General features: G+C 44.4%; 1 long non-coding RNA gene across 1 annotated transcript; it reads right to left on the reverse strand.

The window, feature by feature from the left end:
* Window positions 1-242: 242 nt before the first annotated feature.
* LOC135398054 (uncharacterized) lies at window positions 243-1,660 on the reverse strand. Its single transcript, XR_010423974.1, has 3 exons — window positions 1,635-1,660; window positions 1,007-1,067; window positions 243-598 (listed from the first exon to the last, which is right to left on the reverse strand). It is a non-coding gene; the product is annotated as an uncharacterized LOC135398054 (long non-coding RNA).
* Between the last annotated feature and the right edge of the window lie 11,368 nt (window positions 1,661-13,028).

The raw sequence follows: 13,028 nt of genomic DNA on the forward strand, positions 1-13,028 counted from the left end.
TTTCAGGATACAATGAACGTGCAGGGAGGTCGCAAAAGACTACATTTATTGTTTTGTGACCTTGCTACAATGGCAATATATATTTTAGGAATGACAATGGTCAGGTACGCTCTCTAAATTTGTAGCACTCAATTTTAGGTTGGAATGAGCAATGAATAGCAACTTCCCCACTGATATTTTCTCATATATGCTAAATTTTAAATTTAATGTGATCGAATATGTGATAGTATAATAATAATATATAATAATATAATATGTGATAAATGAATGTGATCAACAGTAGATGTAAACAACATGAGTAGCCAGAGAAGTGCATTCTCAATAAATAATTGTCTTCTTATAGCGTATATGTGCATGCCTATTAACTGAAACAATTATCACAGTTCCCTGACAAGTTTTAATATCTGAGAGTGTACTGTAGAAGCTGCTTAGATCTACAACAGTTCATAGAAGGTATTATATACTGTGAATGCCTTTAAAAATCCCATGTGACACATATCCCTTTACTTTCTGGAGATGCTGTGGTAGTCAAACTTTGCGGGCATTACGCAGGTTCTGCACCCATTTCTTGAGTATGTCGAGGCAGCTGTGAAGTAACCTGCATTGATGATGATTATTCTAACTTTTATGGTGCATCGACAACAAAGGAAATAATACATCAGAACATTGGTTTGGGTGCAACCAGTTAAAAATGAATATGTTGTTTAATAAATGCATTGGACAAATGTTAAAACATCAGTTTAAAACATGGTTTACAATCCCTGTATCTTCTAATAATTAAAAAGATTAAAAACTATTCTAAAAAGAATATGGGTAACTCTTCTAAAAAGAATTATAATCTCTAATTATTATATTGCTGGGTGAAGGAGCCTAAAGTGTAAGGTGTGTTTCTGATGTGAACATGTAAGAAAATATGCAAAACTGAGAGAGGCTAACCACAGTGCGTGCACTGAGGTTGTTCCTTCCTGTAAAGTAGAAACCAGTGGATGAGGAACGTGATACTTACCTGTACACCCAGCCGTATCACATTGCACAGATTATTCACTGGGCAGCCCTCATGACGAAACCTGTATTGAGAGACCACTTTTGCCTTAAAACTGCTACAAATAGCACAACACGCTACAAATTATTACTATCGCAACAAGCTGACGATACAGCTCAGACACAAAGGCGTTATTCAAGTCGCGCCACACCACCGTTACATAGGATTATTTGTCACAAATCAAACCAAGGCACAAAACAATGCCAATACATGAAAAAATGTGACAATCGTGGTCTTATTATGACGTAATACCGAACTTGTGCGCGAAGGTAATTCAAAGAAATGAATGTGGCACTTGCTTCCGCAGAGAACACCGTGTACCATGCTAGCAATGCATGCAAAAAAGCGCTCGAGTGTTCGCACATATATTGATGACAACACTACCTGTGTAGTATAACATGTTCTTTCAAGCATATTATGCACTCAAACTGTATTTGCCGCCGGGTAAAATGCAAGTGTGCTCGATTGAACGTCGGAAGAGCGATCAAGCAACCTGCATCCAGTGCTCGTTTTGGGCAAAAAAACACTTCATAATGGTCAAATAAATGTACAGAATGGACGCCTATTTATTCCTTCATGAAGAGTGACTCACCTGTATAAGTTTAGGCCCTGTAACCTTGCCAGTACGGTTGGTACGACCGTAATTGCAAGAAGTTGCCATGATCGCTGCGGCGGCTGTTGTGGGCACCGTAAGATGGCGGCCGGTTTCTTCACGCTCGCGCTCCCTATCCGCGATCCAGCCTTTTACAATCGAGATCAGTGAGCGCCACCACACACGTCACTATGTGACGCAAGTGGTGAGGACGCTCCTCATTGGACTTGGGATCACGTGATCGAGGTGAGCAACATCGCGCAGACCGGAGCGTCTGCTACCGCTTCGGAGACGCCATGCGTTCTCCGGCTTCGCGATGTGCGAAACGGAGGGTTTGAAGGCTGTCCACGACACAACCACGATTTTTTGGAACCGCAGGCACCACGGGAAGAACGAGTGGTGCAGCCCGAAATTAACTGCGTTTGTACAGCAAAAACCCCGTGCTTCTCGACAGTGTGCAGCCTGTACGACAGTTTTCACCGCGCAGTTGGTTCAGTGGCTAACAGGTGGCGCCACAATACCGCCGCCATCGCTTGCTTTCTGCTGCTGTGAATTCTGAGATTGCACAGAAGCCACGGATATATTACTCTTGTGATCGTAATCTTATTTTCTCAGGCTGTGTATATGCTTCTTTTTTTTTAAGCAAACGTGATATAAATTATATAAATAATAGAAGTCAACAAGAAGCACCTCGCAATGTTCGTAGGAGACGGTTTTTCCTACGAACGAATGAGGGGCTCTCTACCACCAACGTCACACTAGAGTTGGTGTGGTCTGCAGTTGGAGCGCTCCGGCCCGTCACCGCGGCAGCGATTTTCCAAATTAATTGTACCGTGGTGAAACAACTTTGGACAGAAATATTTTGTGGGAATGCTTTTCACATACTGCTTTACAAGATGACAGCAGTTTTGGGCCATGTTAGATACCACTTTAATGCTCCTTTAAGGCGAAAGTTCCACGAGATCCAGAGCGTATACAGTTACATAGGCCAGTCAGATCATTGTCATGAAGAATAGAGCAGATCGACCTCTTGAGCTTGTCTAAAGCATGATTTTACGGTTTCAAAACATTTCCAACAGCCGCCGATCTCTTAGAGGCAAAAACAACCAAAAGGTGTGAAGTAAAAATTTCAGCTGTGTTTGAGACTTCGTGTTTGTGTCTGTCCTTTCGTGTTCCCTAGTCTCGGGGTTGTACATTATGCATTAAATATGTGGTTTTAATGCTGTTGTAAAGAAAGACGACATCATATCGCGTAAAATCATGGCACGGATCTCGTGACTTGAGATTCTTCCGCCATCTTCATATCCATTAAACGTTTTGCAGTACCCTTGAACAGACGTCCTCTCTTCTTGTTACAATTTGGTGCCGAATCCCGGGAAGCGGGTCTTACCTGATCAGGAAGTACTGACTGAACTATACACTCTTAACTCGGTACCCTTTAGTAAAGGGTAAAAAATCGCCATATTTTACCCTCTATTTCAGAAGCTACCAGGTACCCTCTGAGCAGTACTTTTTATAAAAGTTACAAGGAAACCCACTAATTAGAGGTTACGGCCTTCAATCCAGCACCTGCTTGTAAAGGTTACGCCAACGTGCGGCTTTTTATACAGGATGTTTATTTTTATTCGCAACAGAGTAGCGCTCATTTGGCAGGTGGGTTATGTGAATTTTTGCTAATTAATCGATCCGTAGTTACAAACACATGCGTCAGGAAATGTCGGAAATGTTTGTAACTACGGATGGGTTAATTTGCGAAAATTAACATAACCCACCTGTCAAATGAGCGCTGGTGTGATGCGAATAAAAACAAACACCCTGTGCGTGGGATATGGGCAGACCTTTACAGAACACACCAAGGTACCAAAATGAACCAGCAGAAAAGGAGATCTTGCACATATGTATATTACAAAAACAGAAGTCTGTCGAGAGGTGACACATTGTGCACAAGTGCGCTTCTGATGTGAGGAGAAACCATGGTCGCTTTACCATGTATGTGGAAAAAAGAACTATCTTCTAAGTGAGAAGCAATGCATAAAAGTGCGAGGAAGCCAGCGACTCAAAACAACTGACCTATGTTTGCTAAGCTGAACAGACCCAACGAAATGGAGAATTGCAGCAGAAAAACATTTATTCCACATTCGTGTTGCAGAGGCGAGCGCAAATGGCAATACAGTATTACATAAAACGCACACAACTTTGAGGAATATGAGTGTACAGTAACGCAGGAGACACTACCTTACTGCGTTATCAGCGTTGGAGGCGCTCTGGGACGAGTTTGTGAGGTACTGCATTGCGCTGGTGACGGTATGTGAACCTGCATGTGGGATCCTGGGAACAAAAGTTTGGGCAATGAGAGTAACATTTACGGAACCATTCAAATCCGTACAAAGCACAAGCTATAAAGCAGCATAAATGCGGAAAGGCGTTCACTCCGCGATTGAGTCTTAGAATATCGTAAGAATACAACAAGTAGGAAGCTGCGAATTATATATCTCGATGCATATATCCGCAGCTCGCAAAATGCAAGTAAGAGCAGAAAAGTAGCAAGCATTAGTGGCGTTCATATGCAGGACCGCAAAACGCTTGCCATAATCACAACAAACATGCGCTAAGAGCTCTTACTATCAAATTAAGCACGTACCTAGCACAAAATGTACACTTACCCAGTTTATGAAGTGTGTGAATTAGGGCTGCGGTGGTGACGTTCGTTTTCGGTTATATATTCTTTGCAATCTTTGCACTCACTACACTTTCCCCTGAGAACACCGAAAATATCCTTGTTTGCTAGCGACATCAAGCTTTTCCGTTGTTCCTGACGATACTATGATAAACGCGAGGAAAACCACTGATTAAAACAGATTACACTTGTTAACGGACGGACGACGAGCGTTAAGCGTTTCAAGGAAACCGCTCTCAGTGTGGATAGACCTAGACCAGGCTCGGCTACGCAGCGAAATCGGAAATCTTGGTGGTTGCGGCATTGACAATGGTTTTCCATCCTTTAGAAAGAAACATACTATCAGTATTCCAGACTGCAAACTTATAATCTGTGTTCATACAACATTGATAACATGTAGTCGACGTATAGATGACGCTGAAACAGATAAAAAATAACAGCGTACATTCGCAACTGTCGTCTCGAATGGGAGGCTGAAACGTGGCATTATGCTGAAAAACAGAAGGAAAACAAACGATAAGAAACTAACAAAGAAATTATCGTTGGAGATTTCGCTTAGAAGTTACAGCAGGCTCCAGCAGCTCCCCATAGAGCCCATAGTTTGAGATAATTCACACAACACTGGGCACACGACCAATGAGAGTGCAACGTTGTAGAAATTATGCAATGCTAGTCGGCCAATCAGGAGCCTTAACTTTGGCTGACCTTTCGACCGGTTCTGGCTACCATCGACTTCTACCGGATTTCACGCCTACCGCCGTTACCCGATATTCAAAATAACTGGAGCTTCTTTTGGCTAAAAGAAATATTTATTTGACACAAAGCACTGATTCGAAGATCTGATACACGGATGCACAGTGAATACAAAGTCCACTGCGTTGCTGACGCACTGTAACTAAGTTCGAACTTGAAGCAAAACGAACACAGCACTCTAAATCCGACGGGGCCCGCGCTTGTTCTTCACTCTCCAACCGCTCCAACTCACGAAGCATTCCAGTTCCGGAGTTGATAGACTGTTCGTTGGATAATAGTCGTGTCCAGGAACAGCACAACACACGTTGAATCACATCGACGCATGAATAAACCAGCGAACACTTCTACAAACTGTTCTGCCGATTGACATCACCGAAACACGGAACACAAGAGGATGCCTTGCCGGCCGATTTTATGATGAGCATCTTCTTTCGTTGTTTGCAGAGCGGAAAGGCGCTTGTGTGGCACGTAATCGTAATCCTGTCTTTGTTGTCAGGCCTCAAAATCCGACGGCGCCCGAACGTGTTCTTCACGCTCCAACCGCACCAGCCCACGAAGCATTCCAGTTCCGTAGTTGATAGACTGTACGTGGGATAATAGTCGTGTCCAGGAACAGCACAACACGCGTAGAATCACAAACTGTTCTGCCGATTGACATCACCGAAACACGGAACACAAGAGGACGGACGCCGCGTGCCGACCGACGCTATTTCGAAACTATGCTGAAACGGCCGCCGGGACGCTGCACACACATGCGCGCGTACAAAATGCGACTTCAAAACGTTGTCGACCAATCGGAGCGCGCACGCAGCCTGGGCCAATGAGCTTGCAACGTTGTAGATTGGCGCAGTGGTACATACTCTACAGTCGCATCCTCGGTACAAGCTGTTTTTTTTTTCCGAGATGTAACTTCTATTCGTGTTGTAAAGACATGACCTTGGTCGCTTTTGACCTCTAAATATACGTTACAGTGGTGTAACCTATAAGAAATCTCGAAATCTACGTCTATATAGAAGTTACATGTTTCTAAAAGTTACAATAAAAGGTACGGGTTTAAGAGTGTAGGGCGGAGCAGAGCGTCATCGTCGGAATCGTTATGGAGGACTTGGAGAGGTTAAAGAAGCTACGCACTGCTTGTCGGGGAACTGTGACACGCACTACTTCGGACCTCACAGCTCTTTTGGCTACGACTCCTTTGCCCCACGATCAGCTCACATCAAAGCTGACATTCCTAGAATCTAAAGCAGCGACCTTGGCACAGCTGGATGGCCGAATACAGGGTATCATCGACGAAAACCTTTTAGAAGACGAATGCACAACCTGCGATCGATATCTTGAATCTATCACGACTATCACAGTACAGGTCCACAGGGCGTTGTCGACATCTGCAGGTCCAGTTTCAATCAACCACCGTGACGGTCATCAAGCTTCACTGCAACATGGGCACGGTGCTAGTGATGGAGTCAGTTTGCCCAAGCTCCATATCGACACTTTCAATGGTGAGCTTTCAAAATGGCAAGGTACGGCAGGCGTGCTCACGCCTGGTCACTTCCTGGTTGGTAAACGTATTGACCTTGCCATTGTCATTGAAAATGGTAAACGTATTACAGCCCTTCCCTACGACCCTGCAGTCGAGTTGCGTTCGACGTCAAACCAGCTAAGGCGACGATAGAAGAACCGCGAGCGCTTGATGGAGTCGTTTTGGACTAGATGGACCAAGGAGTATATCCTGTACCTGAGATCCGCGAACATACGCAGGCCACTTTCATCGTGCAGCGTCAAGACAGGAGACATCGTTCTCATAGCCAAGGAGAATGCGCCTCGGGTGTCTTGGCCCCTTGGCCGCGTTGAAAGTACAAGAGAGAGCGCCGATGGCCGCATCCAGTCTTGCCAGGTCAAGATATCGGGGGCCAAAGTTATCTGTAGACCAATTCAACTGCTACACAAGTTAGAGGCCGACGAAGATTAATTGCTAGGGTCTCTCATCTGCTTCATCGACATCGTCAATTCAGGGGTGGGAGTGTAAAGAAAGATGACATCATATCGCGTGAAATCATGGCACGGATCTCGTGACTTGAGATTCTTCCGCCATCTTCATATCCATTAAACGTTTTGCAGTACCCTTGAACAGACTTCCTCTCTTCTTGTTATAGCTGTATTGCCCTCCACTGTGGATGAGGGCATGATCGAGGCGCCGGATCTGCGTGAACTGCATTCGCAGAGAGATCAGACGTTCACTCACCAAGTCCAGCTCCGGCGAACCTGTCGGCATGGGCGGATAGATATAGCCTTGGCACGTTGCGAGTGCCGGAACCTTGCCGGCGTGAAGTGAACGTAGACACGTCGAGCAAACGGAAAACGTAGTCAGGTCGGCGTCAGGTAGCTCTCTAATACCTAGTTCCTACTTGTTGACGGCCGGCGCAAAGCCGTGGCGCAAATGGCAACTTCGAGGTACGTCGGCAGAGAGCCCGTTTTTCGCGTTCTCACTAGGAGAGCTTGCCGCTGTGTCTCGCAGTTGACGAGACTCTTCAGGTAATATTCCCTCGAATAGAATGGAATAGAAATAGAAGGAAAATAATGAAAACGTTCCAGGTTCCAGCTGTTCCAGGACGCTTGACGTGTGGAAGCACTGAATGAATTAAAAGATTATATCAGCACGTATGTCCTTGAGGTAGGTCGTCAGTGCACACAGTGCAGGTTGCTGGTGCTGCCTTGGCCAGCTCCCCATACCTTCTCAACACTAAGTGGTCGGTTGTCAAGTTTCGCGAGGGCGTTCTTCAGTGTTTGCCGACTAGAGTCGAAGCGTCGGCAGGTGACCAGCACGTGCTCCGTGTTCTCCACAGTTCCGCAAGTTGAACAGTTCGGCGATCCAACGACACCCGTATCTTATGAAGAAATGCTGCTCCGAACGGGACGTTGAGTCGCAGGCGATGGATGACGGACTCTACTTCAATGGGAGGCAGTAGGTGCAGTTGGGGTCGATTCGCGCGAGGAACGAGTAATTCATGACGTCGGCTGTCCACATGGTTTTAGAGAGGTGATTACGAAAGGTACTTCGCATCGGATTGCGTGTATGAGTAATTCTTTTATGGTGACGAATCGAGCAGCCTGGTCCGCCTTCTCATTTCCACTGATACCGCGGTGCCCTGGGATCCACTGGATGATGTTGACCCTTTGTTTCGGCAGAGTTTATGCTGCGATAACACTGTAGATGACCGGCGCAAGTGAGGATGCCGTCGAACCTTGCATCGCTTTGAATATTCCGTCGGTCTGCTGTCCTTTTAGTGTGTTCTGTGGTTCCCGCATGTAGTTTCTCCTCATTTCGACACTTCTGCAGCTCATAACGTTCAACTTTTAATTATCGTAATGGTACAAGCGTCAAGCAGATTTTTCTCTAAAAGGTCTCTAAAAGGTGATTGTATGTGACAAATGGCTCTGGGGCCAATGGGACCACAACCTTACCCTATGCAACCGATCCAACTGATGGTGGTAGCTGTTGCACAAGTGCTAATACAACCTCCTAACTACCTCCAAGCTGCCTCTTACTTACGGCATCGCTTATACTCTGTGTGTCCGGATCCTACTTTGACACCTATGTTTCTACGTCTGGTGTACCCCAGGGGTCAAATCTCGGGCTTCTACTGTTTAATACTTTTATTAATGATCTTGTATCCTGTGTTAAACATTCCACCATGCTACAGTATGCTGATGACTTCAAAATAATGAAAAGCATAACCTCGCCTTCGGATTGCTTACTGCTTCAGGAGGATATTTGCAGTGTTATTTCTTGGTGTACTTCTAATTTCCTCAAAATCAACACAAGTTATCTCATTGACGCGCAAGTCTCAAGTAACCCGATTTCAGTGGTTTTCTGATGGCGAAATAGCCCGAGTCGATACCATTCGTGATATCGGTGTTGTCTTTGATGCGAAGCTTCAATTTCATAAGCATGTGAGAGCAATTCGTTCTGCTGCTCTTCGTATGCTTGGTTTGCTCACCTACAGCTGTAAAATGTTTTCTTCTCACACGGTATTTCTTACTCTCTACACTCTAAATCGTTTTACACCTTAAAGGGTGTAAATCAAAATGTTCATGGCGCACACCTTTTAAGGTGTATTTTAACACCCTTGTGGCAGTTGGGGTGTAAAGGTTGTAACGCCGAACAGAACTGCCGGGTTCGTGGCAATATGCTGGTAACTGTGTATTCACAATTACCAGCATATTGTATAAAATCACACTGAGGTCCATATATGTATCTACATCAAGGTGATTAAATATGTGTGTAAACATGCACAGCCGACATACAGAAAATCATGTATGGCGTGGCAGCTGTACATGGCAATGAAGCATGGCAGCTGTGTATAGCTTTTCGTGAAATTGTAGACCTTCTCATGAGCAAGCACCTCCCCCATGTGCGTGTTCATTACTTAGAACGTTGCATTTATTCGTTTCTTTAAGGCTTTGCAGTGTTGTTCCCACAAATATCTAACCCCTGTAAAATGCATTACATTGTTCATTATCCCCGACTCATCAGGATGTTTGGTCCTCTCCTAGCTGTATGGTGTATGCGTTTCGAAGGGAAACACCAGCATTTTAAAGGTGTTGCTCGAAAAACGCAACATTTTAAAAACATAACCCTTTCATTAGCAAGAAGACATCAATTTTATCAAATGTATGTGTGGTCACAGCCCTTCATCAGAAACGCCACATCTACTGATGATTCCAAGCAGATACTGCTTCAACATGCCCCAGAAGCAATTCAGAGTTACATTCATGACCGTGATATTCACGCAGAATCTATAGTCTATGTGAAAAGTGCAGTTGATAATGATAACACATTTGCTGTTGGCTCTGTTGTTGCCAAAGAATCTTACGAGGAGGACGAGATTACAGGCATATATGTTATCAACTCTGACACCATTTTTCTCGTACAAACATTAACTACAGTTGAGAATGATGAGCACTATCGTGTATTTGTTCTGTCTTGCAATAATGAGGAGCAACGTGTTTTAAGAAATTTAAGTACTATCTCAACAGATCTTCTAAATCTGCATAGGTGGTAAACGTGTTGTAAATCCACGCCATGCACTTTTGTAATGTAACTTCCCGTTCCCTGTTGTTGTATATATTTACTTTTGTTCATGTGAACGAAAATAAACATACTCCCTTCCTACACCCAGGCGACACACTTATCACCATATTTCACCTGAGGGTGTAGTACACCATTGTTACACCCTCAGGAACTTCCAAAACAAAGTTTTAGTGTGTGAAAGGGGTGTGATCTTTGTTAATATACCTATTTTACACCTTTAAAGGTGTGAAACGATTTAGAGTGTATAAAGCTTGCGTCCTTCCCCGACTTGAATATGCGTCAGTAGTAGGGAATGCTTTATGTGCCACCGGTATCAAACGTCTTGAAGCAGTGCAAAAGAGGGCACTTCATATTATTCATTGGCGTTTCTTGCGGAATGTCCCCGCATTTTTATTTTATGACTATAACAACCTTTCAAATTACCTGCACTTGCTTCATCTTGTTAACCGCCGCCACATTCGTGACATGATGCTTCTTTATAAACGTGTGCACTCCATATTTGATTCCCCTTTTCTGCTAGGCTGCCTAAATTTTTGTCTCCCACGTGCTATATACTCTGCGGAACCCCCCAACGTTCTATGTCAACCACTGCTGTCCTAATGATCCCCTTACACAGTGCCAAATTTTGTTTAACTCGCTTCCTTCATGTCTTGATATTTTTTCATCATCATGTACGTACATCATTTAGGTGCCATATCTTTTCTCATTTTTCGGAACTTTCTTTTCTTTGACTTTTTCTGATAATTTCCCTTTTGTTGCCGTGCGATTGTATGTGTTTCTCACATTACAATGTGCGTGTGCTCTTTTCTTGTTTTTAGTTCAAGTCATGTACATTTTTTTTCATGTACAGTTTTTTCTTTTGATTGCATAGATCGTGTCTTGTTGTTAGTGCATATTGTCTGTATTTGCATATTGTATTATTGTATTTGTATATCTGTTGTGTCCATTTGTGATGCATTGTATTGCACTTGTGTCCGCCAACATTAGGGTCGTCACGGCCGTTCTTGGGCACCAATAAAACATTATTATTATCATTATCAATATCAAGCTTTGATAGGACTTGCAGGATTTGGGATGGCTGTTTCTTGCTGTTGTTGCTATTCTTGTGTATGTTTTGTATTGCCTGTGATGCTTATAACCTCGTGTGCACTTTTTACCACAACTACTGTGACACATACTTCGGAGGGCCAAATCCCGTCTAACGGATCCCGTCGTTTTGAAGTGGATTTGAACGAGAACATGAACGCCACAGAGGCCTACCTGGGACAGGATGAAGGAGGTAATGTTATGACGCTGTCATCCCTCCTGTTTAAGGTGGTACAGCGGAGGGTGAAAAACCACGCCATGAAGGCGTTGAATAAAGCCAGACAATATGATGCATGAGTTCAATGTAACGCTGACCAACATCCTGCTTGTCATTGTCCATTTCTCTGTTTTGGGTCGCACAGTGTAAGACCATCCTGGTCCAGAGAATCACACTAACGCTTTCCGTAAGCAGAACTCTGGGTTTGCTGCGGTTACCACCGCGGTAAAATACCCCATCTCATCGTCATCATATATTATTGTCTTTGTTGTTGCCGCAAACGATTTGTCAGGAGGAGGTACCCTCCCCTAACGTCGGGGTCCGTCCATTAGGGGCGTTTATGTTTTTTCGCTCAGAGGCGCTCAGGTCGGATATGACGTCACACAGCTCGCTCGAAGGCGTATGAGAATGCGCCCGCCCTGTGTTTGGATATTTGCTCAGGGTCATCTCCTCAGCTCAGGCACCAGCTCGTGTGGCTGAGTACTTAGCGTGCTGGACATATCACGTAGAAACTGGGAGGTACCCGGGTTCGAGTCTCGGTGCGGGCTGTACTGTCTAGGGTTTTTCTAGGGAAACCAGGTTTACAGGCATTGTTTTTACCGTTGCTCGCCGTAATGCTGCTCCTGTCCATGTTAGGAACCTCATACACATTTGAGCAGTTCTTGTGGTGCATGAACCTTAACAAATAATGGTCACAGCGACCTGGTCTGCGCGTGTCTTTTGGTAAACTGCACTGTAAGTAATATGATAATGAAGAAGTAATAGTGGAGAGAACAAGAAGAGAAGACAATGGCTTAATCTTAGTTATTACACTAAGTTTATGGGGTTGCAGTACAGCAGCAGCCTCTCCGTATATCATCCGCGAAAAACTGCACGGAGCAGGGAGATGCAGAGAAAAAAAGATAATGGAGATGGAACATTCATGTACAAGGCAGGGTTGCGGAGTTGCCACGGCGGGGTTGGAATGATTCCGGAATCATTCCAGATTTATCAGAGCCCGGAATGGAATTGGAATCGGAATGGAATGGCGGAAACTGTCCTGGGAATGGAATGGGAATGAAATTTGGAATTTTTTCGCAGCCGAAATGGAATTGGAATGTAATGGTCTGGGTACCACACGGTCAAGCACGATGGTTTGGTTTGGTTTTAAGAAAAGATAAAATGGAGATTTTGGCTTCACTAGTGTGAGGCCCGCAACCTCACTTCATTTGCACCAGTTACTTTTGCGGAAAAGTCCTGTAAGGATGATACCAATGAGGAGGAGGAGGAGGAGGAGGGCGAAATAACGTTGTTTCTGTGCTTTTTCCGTGCTGGGTAATGTCAATAGCACTCTAATAGCACTGTTGGGCTAGCTAGTACGGTTATCGGTCCTAATTCTTTTATTGCTGGAATTAAAGGAATGGAATGGGGCTGCCAAGCCATTTCAGGAGTGGGAATTGACCGTACCTTTTCATTCCGATGAATTGAAAGGAATGGAATTATCACAAATCTTCATTCCCCGGGGAATTGGAATGGAATGGGTGATCCCATTCCGCAACCCTGGTGCAAGGATCACTGTATTAAAGCTTT

This window comes from Ornithodoros turicata, chromosome 6 (genome assembly GCF_037126465.1).
Source record: "Ornithodoros turicata isolate Travis chromosome 6, ASM3712646v1, whole genome shotgun sequence".
NCBI classification, from domain to species: Eukaryota; Metazoa; Arthropoda; class Arachnida; order Ixodida; family Argasidae; genus Ornithodoros; species Ornithodoros turicata.